We start from the raw sequence: 13,143 nt of genomic DNA on the forward strand, positions 1-13,143 counted from the left end.
GCTAGGCATAAGGCCTGGGCACAAGTGCGGGCTAGGCTTAAGGCCGGGGGCACAAGTGCGGGCTAGGCTTAAGGCCTGGGCACAAGTGCGGGCTAGGCTTAAGGCCTGGGCACAAGTGCGGGCTAGGCTTAAGGCCTGGGCACAAATGCGGGCTAGGCTTAAGGCCGATGCACAAGTGCGGGCTAGGCTTAAGGCCGGGGCACAAGTGCGGGCTAGGCTTAAGGCCTGGGCACAAGTGTGGGCTAGGCTTAAGGCCTGGCCACAAGTGCGGGCTAGGCTTAAGGCCTGGGCACAAGTGCGGGCTAGGCTTAAGGCCTGGTCACAAGTGCGGGCTAGGCTTAAGGCCTGGGCACAAATGCGGGCTAGGCTTAAGGCCGATGCACAAGTGCGGGCTAGGCTTAAGGCCGGGGCACAAGTGCGGGCTAGGCTTAAGGCCTGGGCACAAGTGCGGGCTAGGCTTAAGGCCTGGCCACAAGTGCGGGCTAGGCTTAAGGCCTGGGCACAAGTGCGGGCTAGGCTTAAGGCCTGGGCACAAATGCGGGCTAGGCTTAAGGCCGATGCACAAGTGCGGGCTAGGCTTAAGGCCGGGGCACAAGTGCGGGCTAGGCTTAAGGCCTGGGCACAAGTGCGGGCTAGGCTTAAGGCCTGGCCACAAGTGCGGGCTAGGCTTAAGGCCTGGGCACAAGTGCGGGCTAGGCTTAAGGCCTGGTCACAAGTGCGGGCTAGGCTTAAGGCCTGGGCACAAGTGCGGGCTAGGCTTAAGGCCGGGGGCACAAGTGCGGGCTAGGCTTAAGGCCGGGGGCACAAGTGCGGGCTAGGCATAAGGCCTGGGCACAAGTGCGGGCTAGGCTTAAGGCCGGGGGCACAAGTGCGGGCTAGGCTTAAGGCCGGGGGCACAAGTGCGGGCTAGGCTTAAGGCCTGGGCACAAGTGCGGGCTAGGCTTAAGGCCTGGGCACAAGTGCGGGCTAGGCTTAAGGCCTGGGCACAAGTGCGGGCTAGGCTTAAGGCCTGGGCACAAGTGCGGGCTAGGCTTAAGGCCGATGCACAAGTGCGGGCTAGGCTTAAGGCCGGGGCACAAGTGCGGGCTAGGCTTAAGGCCTGGGCACAAGTGCGGGCTAGGCTTAAGGCCTGGGCACAAGTGCGGGCTAGGCTTAAGGCCGGGGCACAAGTGCGGGCTAGGCTTAAGGCCGGGGCACAAGTGCGGGCTAGGCTTAAGGCCGGGGCACAAGTGCGGGCTAGGCTTAAGGCCTGGGCACAAGTGCGGGCTAGGCTTAAGGCCTGGGCACAAGTGCGGGCTAGGCTTAAGGCCTGAGCACAAGTGCGGGCTAGGCTTAAGGCCGAGGCACAAGTGCGGGCTAGGCTTAAGGCCGGGGCACAAGTGCGGGCTAGGCTTAAGTCCGTGGCACAAGTGCGGGCTAGGCTTAAGTCCGTGGCACAAGTGCGGGCTAGGCTTAAGGCCGGGGCACAAGTGCGGGCTAGGCTTAAGGCCGGGGCACAAGTGCGGGCTAGGCTTAAGGCCGGGGCACAAGTGCGGGTTGGGCTTAAGGCCGGGGCACAAGTGCGGGCTGGGCTTAAGGCCTGGGCACAAGTGCGGGCTGGGCTTAAGGCCTGGGCACAAGTGCGGGCTGGGCTTAAGGCCTGGGCACAAGTGCGGGCTGGGCTTAAGGCCGGGGCACAAGTGCGGGCTAGGCTAAAGGCCTGGGCACAAGTGCGGGCTAGGCTTAAGGCCGGGGCACAAGTGCGGGTTGGGCTTAAGGCCGGGGCACAAGTGCGGGCTAGGCTTAAGGCCGGGGCACAAGTGCGGGCTAGGCTTAAGGCCGGGGCACAAGTGCGGGTTGGGCTTAAGGCCGGGGCACAAGTGCGGGCTGGGCTTAAGGCCTGGGCACAAGTGCGGGCTGGGCTTAAGGCCTGGGCACAAGTGCGGGCTGGGCTTAAGGCCTGGGCACAAGTGCGGGCTGGGCTTAAGGCCGGGGCACAAGTGCGGGCTAGGCTAAAGGCCTGGGCACAAGTGCGGGCTAGGCTTAAGGCCGGGGCACTAGTGCGGGCTAGGCTTAAGGCCGGGGCACTAGTGCGGGCTAGGCTTAAGGCCGGGGCACTAGTGCGGGCTAGGCTTAAGGCCGGGGCACTAGTGCGGGCTAGGCTTAAGGCCGGGGCACTAGTGCGGGCTAGGCTTAAGGCCGGGGCACAAGTGCGGGCTAGGCTTAATGCCGGGGCACAAGTGCGGGCTAGGCTTAATGCCGGGGCACAAGTGCGGGCTAGGCTTAAGGCCGGGGCACAAGTGCTGGCTAGGCTTAAGGCCGGAGCACAAGTGCTGGCTAGGCTTAATGCCGGGACACAAGTGCTGGCTAGGCTTAAGCCCGGGGCACAAGTGCTGGCTAAGCTTAAGGCCGGGGCACAAGTGCTGGCTAGGCTTAAGGCCGGGGCACAAGTGCTTTCTAGGCTTAAGCCCGGGGCACAAGTGCTGGCTAGGCTTAAGGCCGGGGCACAAGTGCTGGCTAGGCTTAAGGCCGGGGCACAAGTGCTGGCTAGGCTTAAGGCAGGGGCACAAGTGCTGGCTAGGCTTAAGGCTAACTCTTTGCATTTTTTGCATAAAGGGTTAGGCACCCATAGGGGTGAAGAGCTAGCTTTCACCCCTCAACTCTGTACTTGGACATTTATGACTAGATCCTTTGTTGTACAGTGCGGAGCCACTCCATAACCCCTTGCTCCAAGCGACCAGGCACTTCTTGTCTGTCCTCCATAAATGGGTAATGCCTTCTTCCCCAATTACAGTCGTGCATGCGCATTCAGACGGGACAAAAGAGAAGAGCATAAAGCCTGCCCTGTGTGCATAGCCGACATGAAAACAAAGACATAAACAAAAATACAAGAAGGGCACAAGTGCTGGCTAGGCTTAAGGCCGGGGCACAAGTGCTGGCTAGGCTTAAGGCCGGGGCACAAGTGCTGGCTAGGCTTAAGGCCGGGGCACAAGTGCTGGCTAGGCTTAAGGCCGGGGCACAAGTGCTGGCTAGGCTTAAGGCCGGGGCACAAGTGCTGGCTAGGCTTAAGGCCGGGGCACAAGTGCTGGCTAGGCTTAAGGCCGGGGCACAAGTGCTGGCTAGGCTTAAGGCCGGGGCACAAGTGCTGGCTAGGCTTAAGGCCGGGGCACAAGTGCTGGCTAGGCTTAAGGCCGGGGCACAAGTGCTGGCTAGGCTTAAGGCCGGGGCACAAGTGCGGGCTAGGCTTAAGGCCTGGGCACAAGTGCAGTGCTGGCTAGGATCAAGGCAAGGGGGCACAAGTGCTGGCTAGGCTTAAGGCATGGGCACAAGTGCTGGCTAGGCTTAAGGCATACAGCTAACTGTTTGCACTCTTTGCATAAACGGTTAGGCACCCATAGGGGTGAAGAGCTAGCTTTCACCCCTCTACTCTGTACTTGGACATTTAGGACTAGATCCTTTGTTGTACAGTGCGGAGCCTCTCCATAACCCCATGCTCCAAGCGACCAGGCACTTCTTGTCTGTCCTCCGTAAATGGGTAATGCCTTCTGCTTCAATTACAGTCGTGCATGCGCATTCAGACGGGACAAGAGCGAAGAGCGTAAAGCTGGCCCTATGTGCATAACCAACATGAAGCTGAAGACAAAAACAAACAAACAAGCATACAAGGGGCTCAAAAGTGCGGGCTAGGCTTAAGGCTTGGGCACAAGTGCGGGCTAGGCTTAAGGCTTGGGCACAAGTGCGGGCTGGGCTTAAGGCCTGGGCACAAGTGCGGGCTAGGCTTAAGGCCTGGGCAAAAGTGCGGGCTAGGCTTAAGGCCTGGGCACAAGTGCGGGCTAGGCTTAAGGCTTGGGCACAAGTGCGGGCTAGGCTTAAGGCCTGAGCACAAGTGCGGGCTTGGCTTAAGTCCGTGGCACAAGTGCGGGCTAGGCTTAAGGCCGGGGGCACAAGTGCGGGCTAGGCTTAAGGCCGGGGCACAAGTGCGGGCTAGGCTTAAGGCCGGGGCACAAGTGCGAGCTAGGCTTAAGGCCGGGGCACAAGTGCGGGCTAGGCTTAAGGCCGGGGCACAAGTGCGGGCTAGGCTTAAGTCCATGGCACAAGTGCGGGCTAGGCTTAAGTCCATGGCACAAGTGCGGGCTAGGCTTAAGGCCGGGGCACAAGTGCGGGCTAGGCTTAAGGCCGGGGCACAAGTGCGGGCTAGGCTTAAGGCCTGGGCACAAGTGCGGGCTAGGCTTAAGGCCGGGGCACAAGTGCGGGCTGGGCTTAAGGCCTGGGCACAAGTGCGGGCTAGGCTTAAGGCCGGGGCACAAGTGCGGGCTAGGCTTAAGGCCTGGGCACAAGTGCGGGCTAGGCTTAAGGCCGGGGCACTAGTGCGGGCTAGGCTTAAGGCCTGGGCACAAGTGCGGGCTAGGCTTAAGGCCGGGGGCACAAGTGCGGGCTACGCTTAAGGCCGGGGGCACAAGTGCGGGCTAGGCTTAAGGCCGGGGGCACAAGTGCGGGCTAGGCATAAGGCCTGGGCACAAGTGCGGGCTAGGCTTAAGGCCGGGGGCACAAGTGCGGGCTAGGCTTAAGGCCTGGGCACAAGTGCGGGCTAGGCTTAAGGCCTGGGCACAAGTGCGGGCTAGGCTTAAGGCCTGGGCACAAATGCGGGCTAGGCTTAAGGCCGATGCACAAGTGCGGGCTAGGCTTAAGGCCGGGGCACAAGTGCGGGCTAGGCTTAAGGCCTGGGCACAAGTGCGGGCTAGGCTTAAGGCCTGGGCACAAGTGCGGGCTAGGCTTAAGGCCTGGCCACAAGTGCGGGCTAGGCTTAAGGCCTGGGCACAAGTGCGGGCTAGGCTTAAGGCCTGGTCACAAGTGCGGGCTAGGCTTAAGGCCTGGGCACAAGTGCGGGCTACGCTTAAGGCCGGGGGCACAAGTGCGGGCTAGGCTTAAGGCCGGGGGCACAAGTGCGGGCTAGGCATAAGGCCTGGGCACAAGTGCGGGCTAGGCTTAAGGCCGGGGGCACAAGTGCGGGCTAGGCTTAAGGCCTGGGCACAAGTGCGGGCTAGGCTTAAGGCCTGGGCACAAGTGCGGGCTAGGCTTAAGGCCTGGGCACAAGTGCGGGCTAGGCTTAAGGCCTGGGCACAAGTGCGGGCTAGGCTTAAGGCCGATGCACAAGTGCGGGCTAGGCTTAAGGCCGGGGCACAAGTGCGGGCTAGGCTTAAGGCCTGGGCACAAGTGCGGGCTAGGCTTAAGGCCTGGGCACAAGTGCGGGCTAGGCTTAAGGCCGGGGCACAAGTGCGGGCTAGGCTTAAGGCCGGGGCACAAGTGCGGGCTAGGCTTAAGGCCGGGGCACAAGTGCGGGCTAGGCTTAAGGCCTGGGCACAAGTGCGGGCTAGGCTTAAGGCCTGGGCACAAGTGCGGGCTAGGCTTAAGGCCTGAGCACAAGTGCGGGCTAGGCTTAAGGCCGAGGCACAAGTGCGGGCTAGGCTTAAGGCCGGGGCACAAGTGCGGGCTAGGCTTAAGTCCGTGGCACAAGTGCGGGCTAGGCTTAAGGCCGGGGCACAAGTGCGGGCTAGGCTTAAGGCCGGGGCACAAGTGCGGGCTAGGCTTAAGGCCGGGGCACAAGTGCGGGCTAGGCTTAAGGCCGGGGCACAAGTGCGGGCTAGGCTTAAGGCCGGGGCACAAGTGTGGGCTGGGCTTAAGGCCGGGGCACAAGTGCGGGTTGGGCTTAAGGCCGGGGCACAAGTGCGGGCTGGGCTTAAGGCCTGGGCACAAGTGCGGGCTGGGCTTAAGGCCTGGGCACAAGTGCGGGCTGGGCTTAAGGCCTGGGCACAAGTGCGGGCTGGGCTTAAGGCCGGGGCACAAGTGCGGGCTAGGCTAAAGGCCTGGGCACAAGTGCGGGCTAGGCTTAAGGCCGGGGCACTAGTGCGGGCTAGGCTTAAGGCCGGGGCACTAGTGCGGGCTAGGCTTAAGGCCGGGGCACTAGTGCGGGCTAGGCTTAAGGCCGGGGCACTAGTGCGGGCTAGGCTTAAGGCCGGGGCACTAGTGCGGGCTAGGCTTAAGGCCGGGGCACAAGTGCGGGCTAGGCTTAATGCCGGGGCACAAGTGCGGGCTAGGCTTAATGCCGGGGCACAAGTGCGGGCTAGGCTTAAGGCCGGGGCACAAGTGCTGGCTAGGCTTAAGGCCGGAGCACAAGTGCTGGCTAGGCTTAATGCCGGGACACAAGTGCTGGCTAGGCTTAAGCCCGGGGCACAAGTGCTGGCTAAGCTTAAGGCCGGGGCACAAGTGCTGGCTAGGCTTAAGGCCGGGGCACAAGTGCTGGCTAGGCTTAAGCCCGGGGCACAAGTGCTGGCTAGGCTTAAGGCCGGGGCACAAGTGCTGGCTAGGCTTAAGGCCGGGGCACAAGTGCTGGCTAGGCTTAAGGCAGGGGCACAAGTGCTGGCTAGGCTTAAGGCTAACTCTTTGCATTTTTTGCATAAAGGGTTAGGCACCCATAGGGGTGAAGAGCTAGCTTTCACCCCTCAACTCTGTACTTGGACATTTATGACTAGATCCTTTGTTGTACAGTGCGGAGCCACTCCATAACCCCTTGCTCCAAGCGACCAGGCACTTCTTGTCTGTCCTCCATAAATGGGTAATGCCTTCTTCCCCAATTACAGTCATGCATGCGCATTCAGACGGGACAAAAGAGAAGAGCATAAAGCCTGCCCTGTGTGCATAGCCGACATGAAAACAAAGACATAAACAAAAATACAAGAAGGGCACAAGTGCTGGCTAGGCTTAAGGCCGGGGCACAAGTGCTGGCTAGGCTTAAGGCCGGGGCACAAGTGCTGGCTAGGCTTAAGGCCGGGGCACAAGTGCTGGCTAGGCTTAAGGCCGGGGCACAAGTGCTGGCTAGGCTTAAGGCCGGGGCACAAGTGCTGGCTAGGCTTAAGGCCGGGGCACAAGTGCTGGCTAGGCTTAAGGCCGGGGCACAAGTGCTGGCTAGGCTTAAGGCCGGGGCACAAGTGCTGGCTAGGCTTAAGGCCGGGGCACAAGTGCTGGCTAGGCTTAAGGCCGGGGCACAAGTGCTGGCTAGGCTTAAGGCCGGGGCACAAGTGCGGGCTAGGCTTAAGGCCTGGGCACAAGTGCAGTGCTGGCTAGGATCAAGGCAAGGGGGCACAAGTGCTGGCTAGGCTTAAGGCATGGGCACAAGTGCTGGCTAGGCTTAAGGCATACAGCTAACTGTTTGCACTCTTTGCATAAACGGTTAGGCACCCATAGGGGTGAAGAGCTAGCTTTCACCCCTCTACTCTGTACTTGGACATTTAGGACTAGATCCTTTGTTGTACAGTGCGGAGCCTCTCCATAACCCCATGCTCCAAGCGACCAGGCACTTCTTGTCTGTCCTCCGTAAATGGGTAATGCCTTCTTCTTCAATTACAGTCGTGCATGCGCATTCAGACGGGACAAGAGCGAAGAGCGTAAAGCTGGCCCTATGTGCATAACCAACATGAAGCTGAAGACAAAAACAAACAAACAAGCATACAAGGGGCTCAAAAGTGCGGGCTAGGCTTAAGGCTTGGGCACAAGTGCGGGCTAGGCTTAAGGCTTGGGCACAAGTGCGGGCTGGGCTTAAGGCCTGGGCACAAGTGCGGGCTGGGCTTAAGGCCTGGGCACAAGTGCGGGCTAGGCTAAAGGCCTGGGCACAAGTGCGGGCTAGGCTTAAGGCCGGGGCACAAGTGCGGGCTAGGCTTAAGGCCGGGGCACAAGTGCGGGCTAGGCTTAAGGCCGGGGCACAAGTGCGGGCTAGGCTTAAGGCCGGGGCACAAGTGCGGGCTAGGCTTAAGGCCGGGGCACAAGTGCGGGCTAGGCTTAAGGCCGGGGCACAAGTGCGGGCTAGGCTTAAGGCCGGGGCACAAGTGCGTGCTAGGCTTAAGGCCGGGGCACAAGTGCGGGCTAGGCTTAAGGCCGGGGCACAAGTGCGGGCTAGGCTTAAGGCCTGGGCACAAGTGCGGGCTAGGCTTAAGGCCTGGGCACAAGTGCGGGCTAGGCTTAAGGCTTGGGCACAAGTGCGGGCTAGGCTTAAGGCCTGAGCACAAGTGCGGGCTAGGCTTAAGGCCTGAGCACAAGTGCGGGCTTGGCTTAAGTCCGTGGCACAAGTGCGGGCTAGGCTTAAGGCCGGGGGCACAAGTGCGGGCTAGGCTTAAGGCCGGGGCACAAGTGCGGGCTAGGTTTAAGGCCGGGGCACAAGTGCGGGCTAGGTTTAAGGCCGGGGCACAAGTGCGGGCTAGGCTTAAGGCCTGGGCACAAGTGCGGGCTAGGCTTAAGGCCTGGCCACAAGTGCGGGCTAGGCTTAAGGCCTGGGCACAAGTGCGGGCTAGGCTTAAGGCCTGGCCACAAGTGCGGGCTAGGCTTAAGGCCTGGGCACAAGTGCGGGCTAGGCTTAAGGCCTGGGCACAAGTGCGGGCTAGGCTTAAGGCCTGGGCACAAGTGCGGGCTAGGCTTATGGCCGGGGCACAAGTGCGGGCTAGGCTTAAGGCCTGGCCACAAGTGCGGGCTAGGCTTAAGGCCTGGGCACAAGTGCGGGCTAGGCTTAAGGCCGGGGCACAAGTGCGGGCTAGGCTTAAGGCCTGGGCACAAGTGCGGGCTAGGCTTAAGGCCTGGGCACAAGTGCGGGCTAGGCTTATGGCATGGGCACAAGTGCGGGCTAGGCTTAAGGCCGGGGCACAAGTGCGGGCTAGGCTTAAGTCCATGGCACAAGTGTGGGCTAGGCTTAAGGCCGGGGCACAAGTGCGGGCTAGGCTTAAGGCCGGGGCACAAGTGCGGGCTAGGCTTAAGGCCGGGGCACAAGTGCGGGCTAGGCTTAAGGCCGGGGCACAAGTGCGGGCTAGGCTTAAGGCCGGGGCACAAGTGCGGGCTAGGCTTAAGGCCTGGGCACAAGTGCGGGCTAGGCTTAAGGCCGGGGCACAAGTGCGGGCTAGGCTTAAGGCCGGGGCACAAGTGCGGGCTAGGCTTAAGGCCGGGGCACAAGTGCGGGCTAGGCTTAAGGCCGGGGCACAAGTGCGGGCTAGGCTTAAGGCCGGGGCACAAGTGCGGGCTAGGCTTAAGGCCGGGGCACAAGTGCGGGCTAGGCTTAAGGCCGGGGCACAAGTGCGGGCTAGGCTTAAGGCCGGGGCACAAGTGCGGGCTAGGCTTAAGGCCGGGGCACAAGTGCGGGCTAGGCTTAAGGCCGGGGCACAAGTGCGGGCTAGGCTTAAGGCCGGGGCACAAGTGCGGGCTAGGCTTAAGGCCGGGGCACAAGTGCGGGCTAGGCTTAAGGCCGGGGCACAAGTGCGGGCTAGGCTTAAGGCCGGGGCACAAGTGCGGGCTAGGCTTAAGGCCGGGGCACAAGTGCGGGCTAGGCTTAAGGCCGGGGCACAAGTGCGGGCTAGGCTTAAGGCCGGGGCACAAGTGCGGGCTAGGCTTAAGGCCGGGGCACAAGTGCGGGCTAGGCTTAAGGCCGGGGCACAAGTGCGGGCTAGGCTTAAGGCCGGGGCACAAGTGCAGTGCTGGCTAGGATCAAGGCAGGGGGCACAAGTGCTGGCTAGGCTTAAGGCATGGGCACAAGTGCCAGCTAGGCTTAAGGCCTGGGCACAAGTGCAAGCTAGGCTTAAGGCCTGGGCACAAGTGCAGGCTAGGCTTAAGGCCTGGGCACAAGTGCAGTGCTGGCTAGGATCAAGGCAAGGGGGCACAAGTGCTGGCTAGGCTTAAGGCATGGGCACAAGTGCTGGCTAGGCTTAAGGCATACAGCTAACTCTTTGCACTCTTTGCATAAAGGGTTAGGCACCCATAGGGGTGAAGAGCTAGCTTTCACCCCTCTACTCTGTACTTGGACATTTAGGACTAGATCCTTTGTTGTACAGTGCGGAGCCTCTCCATAACCCCATGCTCCAAGCGACCAGGCACTTCTTGTCTGTCCTCCGTAAATGGGTAATGCCTTCTTCCCCAATTACAGTCGTGCATGTGCATTCAGATGGGACAAGAGCGAAGAGCATAAAGCTGGCCCTATGTGCATAACCAACATGAAGCTGAAGACAAAAACAAACAAACAAGCATACAAGGGGCTCAAAAGTGCGGGCTGGGCTTAAGGCCTGGGCACAAGTGCGGGCTGGGCTTAAGGCCTGGGCACAAGTGCGGGCTGGGCTTAAGGCCTGGGCACAAGTGCGGGCTGGGCTTACGGCCTGGGCACAAGTGCGGGCTGGGCTTAAGGCCTGGGCACAAGTGCGGGCTAGGCTTAAGGCCTGGGCAAAAGTGCGGGCTAGGCTTAAGGCCTGGGCACAAGTGCGGGCTAGGCTTAAGGCTTGGGCACAAGTGCGGGCTAGGCTTAAGGCCTGAGCACAAGTGCGGGCTTGGCTTAAGTCCGTGGCACAAGTGCGGGCTAGGCTTAAGGCCGGGGGCACAAGTGCGGGCTAGGCTTAAGGCCGGGGCACAAGTGCGGGCTAGGCTTAAGGCCGGGGCACAAGTGCGAGCTAGGCTTAAGGCCGGGGCACAAGTGCGGGCTGGGCTTAAGGCCTGGGCACAAGTGCGGGCTAGGCTTAAGGCCGGGGCACAAGTGCGGGCTAGGCTTAAGGCCTGGGCACAAGTGCGGGCTAGGCTTAAGGCCGGGGCACTAGTGCGGGCTAGGCTTAAGGCCTGGGCACAAGTGCGGGCTAGGCTTAAGGCCTGGGCACAAGTGCGGGCTAGGCTTAAGGCCTGGTCACAAGTGCGGGCTAGGCTTAAGGCCTGGGCACAAGTGCGGGCTACGCTTAAGGCCGGGGGCACAAGTGCGGGCTAGGCTTAAGGCCGGGGGCACAAGTGCGGGCTAGGCATAAGGCCTGGGCACAAGTGCGGGCTAGGCTTAAGGCCGGGGGCACAAGTGCGGGCTAGGCTTAAGGCCTGGGCACAAGTGCGGGCTAGGCTTAAGGCCTGGGCACAAGTGCGGGCTAGGCTTAAGGCCTGGGCACAAGTGCGGGCTAGGCTTAAGGCCTGGGCACAAGTGCGGGCTAGGCTTAAGGCCGATGCACAAGTGCGGGCTAGGCTTAAGGCCGGGGCACAAGTGTGGGCTAGGCTTAAGGCCTGGGCACAAGTGCGGGCTAGGCTTAAGGCCTGGCCACAAGTGCGGGCTAGGCTTAAGGCCTGGCCACAAGTGCGGGCTAGGCTTAAGGCCGGGGCACAAGTGCGGGCTAGGCTTAAGGCCTGGGCACAAGTGCGGGCTAGGCTTAAGGCCTGGGCACAAGTGCGGGCTAGGCTTATGGCCGGGGCACAAGTGCGGGCTAGGCTTATGGCCGGGGCACAAGTGCGGGCTAGGCTTAAGGCCGGGGCACAAGTGCGGGCTAGGCTTAAGTCCATGGCACAAGTGCGGGCTAAGCTTAAGGCCGGGGCACAAGTGCGGGCTAGGCTTAAGTCCATGGCACAAGTGCGGGCTAGGCTTAAGGCCGGGGCACAAGTGCGGGCTAGGCTTAAGGCCGGGGCACAAGTGCGGGCTAGGCTTAAGGCCTGGGCACAAGTGCGGGCTAGGCTTAAGGCCGGGGCACAAGTGCGGGCTGGGCTTAAGGCCTGGGCACAAGTGCGGGCTAGGCTTAAGGCCGGGGCACAAGTGCGGGCTAGGCTTAAGGCCTGGGCACAAGTGCGGGCTAGGCTTAAGGCCGGGGCACTAGTGCGGGCTAGGCTTAAGGCCTGGGCACAAGTGCGGGCTAGGCTTAAGGCCTGGGCACAAGTGCGGGCTAGGCTTAAGGCCGGGGGCACAAGTGCGGGCTACGCTTAAGGCCGGGGGCACAAGTGCGGGCTAGGCTTAAGGCCGGGGGCACAAGTGCGGGCTAGGCATAAGGCCTGGGCACAAGTGCGGGCTAGGCTTAAGGCCGGGGGCACAAGTGCGGGCTAGGCTTAAGGCCTGGGCACAAGTGCGGGCTAGGCTTAAGGCCTGGGCACAAGTGCGGGCTAGGCTTAAGGCCTGGGCACAAATGCGGGCTAGGCTTAAGGCCGATGCACAAGTGCGGGCTAGGCTTAAGGCCGGGGCACAAGTGCGGGCTAGGCTTAAGGCCTGGGCACAAGTGCGGGCTAGGCTTAAGGCCTGGGCACAAGTGCGGGCTAGGCTTAAGGCCTGGCCACAAGTGCGGGCTAGGCTTAAGGCCTGGGCACAAGTGCGGGCTAGGCTTAAGGCCTGGTCACAAGTGCGGGCTAGGCTTAAGGCCTGGGCACAAGTGCGGGCTACGCTTAAGGCCGGGGGCACAAGTGCGGGCTAGGCTTAAGGCCGGGGGCACAAGTGCGGGCTAGGCATAAGGCCTGGGCACAAGTGCGGGCTAGGCTTAAGGCCGGGGGCACAAGTGCGGGCTAGGCTTAAGGCCTGGGCACAAGTGCGGGCTAGGCTTAAGGCCTGGGCACAAGTGCGGGCTAGGCTTAAGGCCTGGGCACAAGTGCGGGCTAGGCTTAAGGCCGATGCACAAGTGCGGGCTAGGCTTAAGGCCGGGGCACAAGTGCGGGCTAGGCTTAAGGCCTGGGCACAAGTGCGGGCTAGGCTTAAGGCCTGGCCACAAGTGCGGGCTAGGCTTAAGGCCTGGCCACAAGTGCGGGCTAGGCTTAAGGCCGGGGCACAAGTGCGGGCTAGGCTTAAGGCCTGGGCACAAGTGCGGGCTAGGCTTAAGGCCTGGGCACAAGTGCGGGCTAGGCTTATGGCCGGGGCACAAGTGCGGGCTAGGCTTAAGGCCGGGGCACAAGTGCGGGCTAGGCTTAAGTCCATGGCACAAGTGCGGGCTAGGCTTAAGGCCGGGGCACAAGTGCGGGCTAGGCTTAAGTCCATGGCACAAGTGCGGGCTAGGCTTAAGGCCGGGGCACAAGTGCGGGCTAGGCTTAAGGCCGGGGCACAAGTGCGGGCTAGGCTTAAGGCCTGGGCACAAGTGCGGGCTAGGCTTAAGGCCGGGGCACAAGTGCGGGCTGGGCTTAAGGCCTGGGCACAAGTGCGGGCTAGGCTTAAGGCCGGGGCACAAGTGCGGGCTAGGCTTAAGGCCTGGGCACAAGTGCGGGCTAGGCTTAAGGCCGGGGCACTAGTGCGGGCTAGGCTTAAGGCCTGGGCACAAGTGCGGGCTAGGCTTAAGGCCTGGGCACAAGTGCGGGCTAGGCTTAAGGCCGGGGGCACAAGTGCGGGCTACGCTTAAGGCCGGGGGCACAAGTGCGGGCTAGGCTTAAGGC

This window comes from Ranitomeya imitator, unplaced genomic scaffold (genome assembly GCF_032444005.1).
Source record: "Ranitomeya imitator isolate aRanImi1 unplaced genomic scaffold, aRanImi1.pri SCAFFOLD_156, whole genome shotgun sequence".
Taxonomy (NCBI): domain Eukaryota; kingdom Metazoa; phylum Chordata; class Amphibia; order Anura; family Dendrobatidae; genus Ranitomeya; species Ranitomeya imitator.